Below are 12,717 nucleotides of genomic sequence, written 5' to 3'. Positions count from 1 at the left end.
TTTTCCAGTTTGGTGGAGCGCCAGATCTTCTCAAGTTTCCGCGATATTTGCTTTAATTTGCGAGTTTCAGTGTTATACGATGGAGCTAACCGTCTTTGTTTTATTATCTTCTCAGTAGTAAAACCTAAACTGTAATATAACTGCAAGAACACAAGAAACTTGATTGATTGTGTCAGTTTGCATCACTGTTGTGTGTTGTTCATTAGAATGTAGTCTTCATTACTTCACATAACATTAGTCTGAAAATTATGAATTAATATCAGTCAGGATAAAACATAATGTTAAGTTCACCACTATTAAAAAAACAGATCTAGAAATGATATGATTTCTTATTTGCTTCTTAAATATTAGCTATTCTAATTAATACAAAGCAAACTGAAAAGAAAAAAAGGTATTTTGATTTACTTTCTTTTCTTCCAGTTGAGGCTGAAGGGCTTGACCACTGTTGAGCTGTTGCATCATAGATGCACAGTGTCACATCGCCGACCCATGAAAGCTACAAGTCTTGGACTTGCTGCTCCAGTCCACCCACTGGCTGGCTTCAGACTACAACCGTCTGCAATGTCATCAACAGCTGCACTTAAAGTCTCTTGGGCTCATATGGGACTTGGTTGTTCTCCATACTGCATCATACAATATCATTTTTCTGTTTTGTTATATTAGTTAATTTATCTTCTACTAGTTGTATATACCTCCTATTTAAAACCCTCTGAGCCCTAAGGCCATTTTTACAGTTTATTGTCCGTCTGGATTTATTTTATAAAAAAGCTTGTAAAAATTGTTAAAAATGGTTGTAGGGCCTTAAAGACAAATAAATAAATAAAACGGAACATGAATCCTCCAGATATGTATTGATATCACAGACATATAAGTAATGTATAAGCCATTTTCATTTCTTAAACACTTCCCATATTTTTTGGGAGTCACACTGTGAAGAAATAATCATTGTAACTTATACATTTGACAAAATACATAATTTTTTTCAAAGAAAGTCATGACGCTTTTGCTCTCATGACATTTATTTATGCCAAGATTAACATAATAATATCATATTTATTGATATTACACCCACAGCAATGCTACACAAGCAAATGCATGACAAAAATGTGCGCCTCTTGGCCTTCCATACAGCCTATTGGTCTTTTTGTCCCCTCTGGCCTTCCATTCAAGAGGGTGACATTATCTCCCATATATGGGCCTACTGGGGCCTTTATTTCCCTAAACAACAGAGAAGAGGGACGGAGCCGCAAGCTAGCGGCAGAAATGAGCCAAAACGCGATGAATTATGGACATAAAGTGGATCAATCTTGGATGTAACTGTTTGGATTTAAAGCTCAACAACCCCAAAAGAGGCCGGAAGTTCCAGGCTCAATGGGAAATCACCTGTAGAGGCTAGAGAGACCCGGAAGAGACCTCCGTAACTGCTAACTCGTCAGGTTTCAGACGCAACTTTTGGTGAGTTGCTGGCTGTTATGGTTAATAAATGATTAAACTATGAATCAGAGGTGCTGTTTTTACTCGTGGGCGAGTGTCTCGGTCACAGAGGGTTAATTTTTTTTTAATTTGTGTTGGAATACCCGAATCATCCCTCTTGTGAACACTAGGCTTATCTTATTTTTATTTTAGTTTAGTTAGTTTTGATAACCTTGCTCACAAACTCACCTGTATCTGGGTCATCTGTTTGCCAATGTTCCTGCTACAGTAAAGTTTACTGCTTCACAGTAGTATGAACAATAAACAGTTTTGTGTCAAAGCTCATGCTTTGTGTTATGAATTACTCATTGTTCTGACAAGGTCATTTAAAGCCACTTACCAAGAATTGGCTCTGGTAAATTTAATTGTACTGTTTTTATAAAGGCTACAGAATATGAAAAACCTATTTGCCTTGATCAGGGTTTTAGTTTGTTCCAAATATGAACATGGTTTTAATAATATGTATCGTATTGCTCTGAAAAACTATGATTTAGGTTATATACCAACATTTATTGAATTGGTTGTACGTGTTGGCAGACATTACAGGCACCTATGCAGGTAAGCAGAGAAAACAACAGTTCTCTGTTTCATCACTTGGGTTATGCAGTTGATACCCATGGTGGAGAAACAGGGGTGAGATCTCTGGCACTCTCTCTTATCACCCACTGGGTTACAGGACCTTAGTCCATGTTATTTAATAAATGTATCTATTTATTGACTTGTTTTAACCCGTGTTTGTCACTGGGTTACTTGTTCCTGAAAGAACTTGTTAATAAAAAGTAGTGTTGATTCTTTCCATATCTCTTGTGTTTTTACAACCAATGACTCATATCCACAAGATGCAAAGCAGCGTTTGGCTCAAAAGAACAGTTAGAAACTGCTTAGCAACAAAAAATACAAAAAATACATTTATAACACAGATGAAACAATCTAAACGCCAGAAAAGCAATATATAAAACTGCATTTGTATTTGCCCGACTGGAGCATTAAAACCAGCATCAGTATAAATGTAATTTATGCTCTGTTCACCTTAATATTTACCAGAAGTAAAGTTTACTTTTTACGAATCCCAAATCTTGCATTGAAAGTGGCATAGTTCTTCTTTTGTGCGTAGGATTCATGTCAAAAGATGGCGTACGGATAAAACACATGCAGTGCTTGCACACAAAATAATTGGATTTATAAAACAGTGCACACACTCACATTGTCCAGTTTTCCTTCGTGAATCCTAATCACCTGTAAATGTCGCAGAGCTTTGTTGACTTTATGTCACGCGCATAGTTGCCTATAAAAAGTCAGTGAAACACCCCAATTAATATTCATTTATACCAACACATGGCACCCCAGAGAGGAAAAAGTTGAAGTTCTTTGTTTTTTGTCTCCAAAGCAGAAAAAAATAGGAACAACTCCAGTTAGCTTTAAACAGAAAGGTACTGGAAAATAAATGATGTGGTAATCAGTATTGTCCCTGGTGAGGGCGTGTGTGTATTGGGGATTCAGGGTTATGTTGAAAAGCATAAATCAAACAAAGATGTGCAGGACAGTTAAGCTCCACTCAGAGTTAATTCCTCTGGTTTTGATGATTTAAGACGATCAGGGCATTGTGGTTGGTGTTGACAACCACAGGAGCAGTACTGCAGCAGGGCATATCAAAACAGGAACATGTACTTTGCCCCAAACCCCTCAGAAACTTATTATTGAGACAAGATATAGCTTCTTTAGATGGCGTTCCCCGGCCTCTAGCACCACCACAATGAATCTCTGAGTTGTCTTTGATCAGAATATGTCCTTTAACCCCTAGATGAAACCAACTTCAAGGACCGTTTTACACTTAAATAACATTGCAAAATTCAAAAAGAAATTTAAAATGTAGAAAAACTCATCCAAGAATGTGTTACTTCTAGGCTGTATTATTGCAATTCCTTCTTTTCAAATTGCTCAATTAAGTCCTACAGGCTATCCAATTGATCCAGATTGATTTAAATGTATCCCATATTAGCTTCTCTGCACTGGCTCCATGTAAAATCCAAAACTAAAATTTTAAATCCTTCTCCTCACCTACAAAGCTCTCAATGGTCAAGCATCATATCATAAAGAGATCACTAGAACACTGTGCTCCCAGAATGCAGGATTACTTTGCATTGTTGTTTCGAAAAGTCTCAAAAAAGGTATGGTTTGAATACTTTTTTTACCATAAGAAGAATGATAATGAACAGGGAGATCAGCCAATCAGATGACCTCGCTAGAAAAACAAACAGGAAGTGGGAGGAGTTTCCAAGCCTCAAATGGAACTTATTTTTCAGGCAGACCTGATCAGTGATTTATTAACGCTACATCACATGTTGATAACACGTTGATAATGTGATTGGTTGAGGCCGCTAAGTGTCTAAGTGACATACTTAGGCCGTGTGGTGGGTCAAGGTCATATAGCCCAGGTCCAGGCAAATGTTATTAAGGTTGCCTACCACAAAGAAAGAGTTAAAGAGCTTTTGGGGCTAATTAGGATAGGCTGCTATTGGAGTGTCTGTAAAAACTGTTCTACTGTTGTATATCCTCTAACTGAACTGATAGAGCCAAGGCAAGGTTTGTTTGGTCGCCTAAACCTCATCCCCTCAATGCATGTTACTAACTCGACTTCTTCCCTTTCCCGGGTCTTGTGCTCTATCTCCCCAGTAGTCTTGTGATCTCTCGACCCTCTCCTTTCTCCTCCTTTTGCTTCCTGCTGGTGTTTCTGGCTCTGGAGCTGTGGAGTCTGGATCTGTGGTTGGAGTCACCTCCTGCCTCCATGTTCCTGCTCAACACCCTCTGCTACAATTCTCCATGTTTATCTCTCTCTCTGTCTGTCTCTTTCTCTCACCCTCAACCGGTTGAGGCCGATGCCCACCCACCCTGAAGCATGGTTCTGCTCGAGGTTTCTGCCTCTTAAAGGAAGTTTTTCTTTGCCTCTGTCACCTAGTGCTTGCTCTTGGTAGGAATTGTTGAGTTTCTGTATATAACATCACAGAGTATGATCTAGACCTGCTCTTTATTGAAAAATGCAATGAGATAACTGTTGTTGTGATTTGGCGCTATGTAATTAAAACTGAATTGAACTGAATTGAATTAACTGAAGCAAGCCTTTGACAATTTTAAAATCCTGTTGTGGTCCTCTCCTGTTTTATTAGCTCCACACTGTGACAATCGGGGGCGGGTGCCGTCTAGCTGTTATCAGTTATGTTGTCAGTATTGGGGGTGGCAGTAGCTCAGTCTGTAGGGAGTTGGGTTCACCTCCTTGGTACTGCCAAGTTGCTTTTTGAGCAAGGCACCGAACCCCCAACTGCTTGGGGCGCCTTTCCATGGGCAGCCCCACTCTGACATCTCTCCATTTATTGCATGTATAGGACATTAGCATGTGTGTGTAATTCAGGCCTGTGTGTAATGTGTGTAATAACAACAGAGTGTAAATTGTAATTTCCCCTTGTGGGACTAATAAAGGATACATAAATCTTAATCTTAAATAAACTATTCAGTCATCGAGAAAGAATCACTACCACTGATACAAGCCCTCACAATCAAGGATTTACCTCCTTCCTACCTGCAATATTTCAAGGTAGGAGCAGGAGGTAAATCCTTGATTGTGTACACAGATTACAATCGGCTGACCTTTATACAGTCTGTTAGATGTCTAAATCAGAGAGTGGTAAGTTGGTCTGTGTTTCTGCAGGCGTATGACCTTGACATCAGACACATTTAAGGAAAAGCCATTATTAATCGCTGATGCAAACACGCTCCACTGCACTGATTGGTTGCACTTCTACGCTCTGAGCATACAGAATGACCAGTTCATGCTTACTTTTGACAGCCTCCTGCTGCACTTGTTTTCTTAATTTGCTTTTCAGGTAGTGTTGAGTTATAAAAAGTTAAAAACAACCTTTTGAAAACAATGTCTTTCTGTGTATATGGCTATATGATTGAGCCAGGTTAGAAAATTATGCCTTATCTCTGTGAAGAGGTCAAGATGAGCCTTTTGTTTATTGATATGGTCAAGTCTGGGATTTAACATATGGAAAGGAGCCTCCTGCTACACACCAAAAGGTGGCCTGCTGTCTCCTACTACCTTGTCTTAGGTAGGCTAAGACAATACAATGTTGATTAAACTGTATTGACATGACAGAACCTTTTGATTTGTGACCAAAACCAAACCCAAAGGGGCAGAGTTTAGAGCCATGTCCTTCCTCATTTGACAGCAAAGATGCGCTCGACATGTTGCCATGCCAACGACGGACCAATATGAATGGATTTGAATGGACCAGGTGAAAAGGAACCGCCCAAGGTGCAGCTGATAAATGTGTGTGATTGAGGAATAATCAATGCGACTCCATCAGGGTAAGCATGGATCCAGTCCGCTGTCAGCTACAGTGTTATCATGTTGCTGTGTCTTATTGTCTTTGTCTTATCATCTTCATCATTCTGTTGCATTTAACCTTTTCTAAATTCTCAATTGGACCCGAGCCTCCTACCTCAGAGATCCAACAAACACAAAGTTAGAAATTTCTAACAGTCGCAGGAGTTGGCCAGACCACAGGCTGGACATGGGGAGCAGGAAATAATCCAGACTGTTGACTGTATCCCAGGCAAAGATGAGATGTTGATTGGGAACTCCGACTCAGAAACTGATTTAAGGTTCAGCTGGTTGTCCATCCCAAGGCTGGGCTGCAGAGTGTCAGGGTTGTGGCCAGCGGAGGGTCTGGATCGCTGGACAGCAGCGAAGTCTGTGGGAGAGTCAACAACTCGGAAGCAGGATAGCAGACTGGCTGCTGGGGGCTGACAAGTTTGGAGACAGGATGGCAAAACTCATGCTCTGTGCCCTCCCAGTGGACTTCCATGAGATGTTTTGCCAGGGCTGGATCCTCATGCAGAGGGCGAAAGTAATTAACATATTTACCATCTGAGTTCATGGGTTGAATATGTGTCTTGAAGTCGGGAAGCTGGGGCTGCTGCATGGACAGAGGGGGCTGGGAAACAGACTCAGAGCTAATCATTGGGGTGCTGGCTTGAGACTAGTATGCTGGAATGGAGACTCACTGCTAGCGGGCTGGCGTGGGGACTCATTGCAAGCATGCTAATGGTAAGCATACTGGAGTGGCGACTGACTACCCACAGGCTGGAGTGGAGACTGGATGCTGCTATCAGAGAAACTAACTGCAAGCTAGCAGACTGGAGGCTGACTGGATGGGCTCTGAAACGACATGCCATTGGGGCAAAATGGCCCAAAGAAACACTGCACTTCTTTTCCTGAAGCCAAAGGCACTTTGAGGACCCACCAGGGCCACTCGAGTTCCAAGGAACAGGTCAGGGACAGGAGCATTAAATCTATCCACAGTCCAATCAAAGTAACTTAGCAAGGGTCTGGGGAACAGAATGATGGGGGAAAAAAAACAAGAGCACAGGAACTGTTGACAGTAGGGGCCTGGAACTGCAACAGGCGGTTTTGGTCAATCATAGGTCATTTCAGAAAGAGAGAACATTCCTTTTGGCTGATCTGCTGATTGCCTGAGTGACAGCGAGGGGAGTGAGAAAGCTGCAGAAAGAGGTCTCTCTCAAATTCTGCTGTTTTTTTGCATTCTACCCCCTGCAGCTATGAAACCTATTCCTACATAATTCGTCTCATCTGTGTTGTTTGTGTGCCACTTTGATCTAACAACCTTATAGGCTGTGTTCCTTGGCTAAAAACATTCACCCAGATGCTTCAAAAGGCCTGTCTTAGTAATCAACTTCAATGACACTTGAATTGAATGCTTAGTGCTTTAAGTCTTACAAGTTTTACCCAACTTTTAACTGATATTTTAGTAATTATCTACTTTCTGACTGGTATATTTAGCATGGTACTAAATACATGATTCATTTTGAGTATTAATATTCATGGCTTTGTATCAAAGCAACAAACATGGTTTTATAGTATCTTGGGAGATAATTGGTGGAAACACTAGCGGTAACAACACCATATAGTGGGAGACAGAGACAACCAATCTTATCCACTGTGGTGCCATTTGTGTTTCAAGATAGCACTATAATCTGACAGTGATGTAGCGATGTTTAAAAATGATACACACTCCACCTTTAAAATACTAAAGCATTCATTTTTCACACACATAAACACACACACACTGAAGCTATGTGTTATACGCCAGGGGATTTGAATGACTTGAAGCGCCAGCATCTGTTGCAAATGTTAATTTGTTTAGTACTTTAGTTTATGACCAAAAACCTGCAATCCTACATTTCGACTTTGTGTTTTGTGCTATTTAATATAATAAAACATGTTGCTAACCCTAACCCTAAACATCAGTACTATCAATGTGAGCACGCTAATATGGTGATAATAGCATTTACCTCTGAGCATGGCCTGGCATAAGCCGCATAGAGCTGCCAACATGGCTGTAGAATTTTGCACGGTGTTGACACATAGATAAGTAGCAGGCCGCCTCTGCTCTGTCATGAAGCTGTAGCTCTGAGGGGGCTCAGCACCTAATTTATGCTCCAACTTGATGTAGCCTAGTTAGTTTCTCTGAGCACAGATTTTTTTTTTTTTTTGCAAGGGTCCAAACCCTTAAGATATTTTATTTAAACAGATAAAAAAACAGCAATTCCTTACAGGAAAACCTGGAAGCTTATAGATTAAAATTATTAGATTGGTTTGATTCCTAACGACATTAGGCTACCACATTGTATTGTCTCTCCTCTTTCTTTCAGTCCTGGCATTTATGCACACAGAGGAGTTCTAAGCTTCTACCTGGATGCCATCCAATAACTCTGAGCAACATCCTTTTCAAGTGCCCAATCAATGATTCCAATAAAAAATGTGATGCATTGGTGTTTAAGGCGCAGAGAAAGTGAAAATTGCTACCTCCCAAATAACTCTAATTTCAACGAGCGAGGAAGCTTCAGAGAATTGAAGAGAGAAATTGAACAGTAATAGTGATTGAAGCAGCATGCTTTTATGCAAGGACCAGATGCACTCTGGATCCTTTTATTTCATTTTTTCTCCCAAACGTCGGATAACCATGCAATGATGAGCTTCACAGCTCCATTTACAGGCACAAAGCACAATCCATCTATGAACTCAAGCCTATAAAAATTGATTTCTCTTCTGCCACAAACTGTGTTTTGAAAGCTTTGGCTTTCTCTATTTTTTTTTATCATATTTTCACTGCCCAGAAATCTGCAATTACTAGCTGAAATTAAGTATTTATGCACTCAGGATGGCAGTGCTAGACTCCCACGGCCTCTGTGCTGTTTCTAAATTGTAACTCAAAACTTATACAACTTTTAATACACATGATGTCTCCTCAAGGGGATTCATGTTCAGGCCATAGCACATTTACTGCGCTTTGGTATCCCTGGCAATATCACTTCACTGGGTTTTTCTTCATGCTTTTAGCCCGTAAAGACATGAGAGTAGGGTTAATGTTATATTTCACTTTTATAGAGGAGGATCTGTCTTGTTTTCAATGTAGAGCTTTTATCTTAAGACCTACATTTCATGTTGATTAGCAATCTAAAGACCAATAAAGTGAAGTTGTAAGAAGCAGCAGTAAAACATAGATCAGCATGTTTACTTTCTTAACTGGAAGCATTTTTATGGGATTGCCATCACTATACAACATATTTACAAAAAAAAGGACTCACACGCAGCTTAGATACTCAGGCTCTCTCTGTTATTTGGGATTGTTTCTCATTCCCAGATCATCAAATAATGGCGCATGGTCAGTGGCTCTCAGTGTCTTTGTCGTTTCTATGGGACGCACTGGGCAGAGCAGTAGCTCTACTGCCCTGCTGTAACATGACTTAGTATTAAGAGCAACAATGTGTGTTGTTGTGATTGGTTGTAGTGTTATCCAATAGCGTGCAGTGAGATTTTCAAATGCACGCTTGGTGCCGCCCCTCGAGATGGGCGACTTTCATTACTCAATGCCAGACCCTTAATCTTTTGGATTTAAAATATTTGCATAAAATATCTCAGATTTGCGTGCAGTTTGGGGGCTGGATGGGTCAAACAACATAGGACTTTTTATCCAGGAGAACAGGGTTTGTGTCCACATGCCACTGAAACGTACATTTTGTAACCCCACTCACGATCTCTTCCTAAACCTAACTTACCAGAGTCTCAGCAAACAATGCACCATAAAATGCTTTACAATAGGTCCACTTGAACACGTAGTGCATACCAAGTTCACAGATGTACCATATTTTGAATGGTGTTAGACCTTTGTTCGCCCCAGCCAGCTGCCAGTCTCCGCTGCCCTACCACAACAGCCAACCCATTACCTTCTCTGCTGAAGAGTTTTAGTTCCACCTCCGGTCATCTGTGCCAGTGGCTTCTGCCAGTGCTCCCCGGTCTGGAGCCAATTTCATGTTAGAGTTTCATGTTATTCTAAACACCTATACCCAGGCAGCTTTTAAAAGGCAAGTGCAACACTGTTGCCTTGGAATTATTATAGGATTCCATTTATATATGAACGGAATGGCCCTGTGCACTGAAATACCCAACGGCTACAGTGGTTTTCATTCTCTATGGAACAGTTAAAAACTAATTGTGCAAGAAATATTGTGATTGGTTGTTGATTGGTTGCTAGGTTTATATTTTAGACAACACAAATGCTTGTGTAGCATTGCTGTGGGTGTAATATCAATTATTGGCATAAGTAAATGTCATGAAGGCAAAAGCTTCTGGATGTTTTTTGAGAAAATGTATGTATTTTGTCAAGTATATAAGTTATAATGATTATTTCTTCACAGTGTAACAGTAACAGTTAGAGGAGATTGACTTAGCTTGTACTGCTCTGTCTGTGATATCAACACTTATGTGTAAGATTCATGTTCCGTTTTATTTATTTATTTTGTTTTTAAGGTCCTACAACCGTCTTTAACAATCAAGTGACCTCCCTGTAGCACAGTTGTTCTAATAGCCCAGTTTATCCTGAAAAATGTTCATATCTTGACTGTAGACAACAGGGTTGATGTTTTACAAGCCGGACGGACAATAAACTGTAAAAATGACCTCAGGTCTTAGAGGGTTAATAGGCTAAAAACATGTTTGAAACTTGGCCTGTTGAAGACTGTCGTTTGCTAACTCTAGCAGGAAGATAACAAAATTGAAAAATAAAGGATTGCAAAGTTTTGCACTCAACCCGAAACTATTTCTAATTCCTGTCAAAAGATACCCTTACAAAACTTGCTCACCACTGTCATGGAGTTGACGAAGTGGGTGAGGGACCTGCGGCAGGACTCCGTGAGTTCCGCCAGTCCTGTATGTGTGGCCACAGTGCTAGGGTGGTGGGCTTGACGGCAGGGTTAGGTGATACTCCAGTCCCAGGAGGCTAGGAAGGCAATGGTAATTATTTAGTTATTAGGGGTTCAGGCATAAACTGGGCCGGCAAGAAAAATAAGAAATAAGGTAGTGACCAAAATGGCCCTCTGCAAATACATGTTTGGTAAGTCTGAATACAGTGCTTTCAGTAAATAGTATGTCCTCAATTAATTCTCTGCCCCAGAAAATGAAATATTAAAATCTTTTTGACTAAAACCACGATACTGATACTGCAACGATATTGTAGTGTGGACTACATATAAAAATATTTCCACAATAAGATAAAAACAATGTACATAATACATCAGTAATGTGGATATAATGACTACAATGACTAGTGGTAGTGGTAGAACAGTAATAAAAGAACAGTTACAACAGTCTGGTTGTGAAACCATAACTCTACTGCCTATGTGCGACTGGGTCTTGACCTTGTCAAGGTGCGACTAATGGTAGCACAACTCAACAAGTAGCCCAGTTTGACAGAACATGACTGGTGTCCATTGTGTTATGTTTTTTATTTTTATCCATGTTTCTTTATCCTGTTTTCTGTTATTTCCCCATGTTTCCTCTCTGGTTTTGTGTGGTAGTTTCTGTCTTGTGCTCCCCTTGAGTGTCTGCATGTTCTGTATGTACGTATGGTTTCCTGTTCTGTATAGTCTTGCCTAATTTTACTTCTTGTCTGTCTGATTGTCCTGCCCATCCCTAATGTGATTCACCTGATGTATCACTGGTTCCTCGTTACCTATTGTATTTAACCTCTGTGTTCCCTTTGTCTCTTGTTGGATCGTTTTGTGCTTTGTGACTTTGTTCGTGTGCTGCCTTGTCCCCTACTGAGATTCCTGAGTTCGTTCCTGTTCCTGTTCCCTGTGTTTTTCCCCTTGTGAAGCTCTCTCCTGCCTTCTACCTTTTCAGCATTTGGGTCATATTCCGCTGCCATCCCAACAGAACGATCAAACCAGTGTGGACCCAGCGGAGTTTACTTTTAAGCCTATCCTCCACCCCCTGGGGCCTGTGGCTGACTTCATGGCCCTTCTGCCTTGTGTATGAGGCAGATCCCACCACGACCTGGCACCTCATAATGGTGCGCTGGGAGGAGGTGTAGAAAGAGTTTGGTCTTCTCCCGGAGCCGCCAGGGACCAGTCTCCAAGAGCCAGCGGGGACCAGTCTCCAAGAGCCAGCGTGGACCAGTCTCCAAGAGCCAGCCGGGACCAGTCTCCAACAGCCGGCGGGGACAAGTCTCCAAGAGCCGGAGGAGACCAGTTTTCACGAGCTGGAGTGGACCTTTAAACAAAAAATGGAGTGAGTGAAGCCTGCTCCTAGGCCAATGTTGCGTTTGTCTGTGGAGGCTGACAAAGTGCAAACCTGAGGCCAAATCACATCCCGCAGGCAGAAGCCTACCTCAGCTAGGCTATTTCTATGAATTGTGTAACTCTGGATAGACACATTACAGAAAAAAATAGAATATGATTTATTTCTCTGGTGAGAAGGGAGAAGCACTCCACTCAAATTATTATGCCATAAAAACTGGTAGACTACGTCTTTGTCCAATAACTTCATCCTACAGAGCTTTCCAAATTGATTTTTCAAATGGCTACCTTTGCGTATTAGATGTTGCATCTGTTCTGATAGACTTACCAGTTAATGTTTCCAGGTGTGAAGGTTGTTGTGGTGTCCCTTCTGCCACAAATGACCTCAGTGACACATTTGGACCACAGTGGAAAAATATCAGACCAGCATCCAGCACGCATATTTGACAGTGAAGCTATCGCCAATCAAAAGGTGATCACACCTCAAACGTGATTCAGAGAGGGGGGTGGGCAGCACTCAAATTATATTGGGCTATTTAATAGTGTAGGACTTGGGTGTGAGGTGTTTGTGAGGAAAGGAAAATAGCT

At 41.0% G+C, this 12,717-nt stretch overlaps 1 long non-coding RNA gene across 1 annotated transcript in view; it reads left to right on the top strand.

Annotated features, from left to right (window-relative positions):
* Positions 1–118: 118 nt before the first annotated feature.
* LOC117938183 overlaps positions 119–12,717 on the top strand; it is an 18,599-nt gene continuing 6,000 nt past the window's right edge. The window contains exons 1-2 of the long non-coding RNA XR_004655341.1: positions 119–662; positions 5,352–5,354. This is a non-coding gene — a long non-coding RNA (uncharacterized LOC117938183). The remainder of the gene's footprint in view (positions 663–5,351; positions 5,355–12,717) is intronic.

Source organism: Etheostoma cragini, chromosome 22 (assembly GCF_013103735.1).
Source record: "Etheostoma cragini isolate CJK2018 chromosome 22, CSU_Ecrag_1.0, whole genome shotgun sequence".
NCBI lineage: Eukaryota > Metazoa > Chordata > Actinopteri > Perciformes > Percidae > Etheostoma > Etheostoma cragini.
Note: the sequence above shows the minus strand (reverse complement) of the source record. Positions and strands in the feature narration are given on the sequence as shown.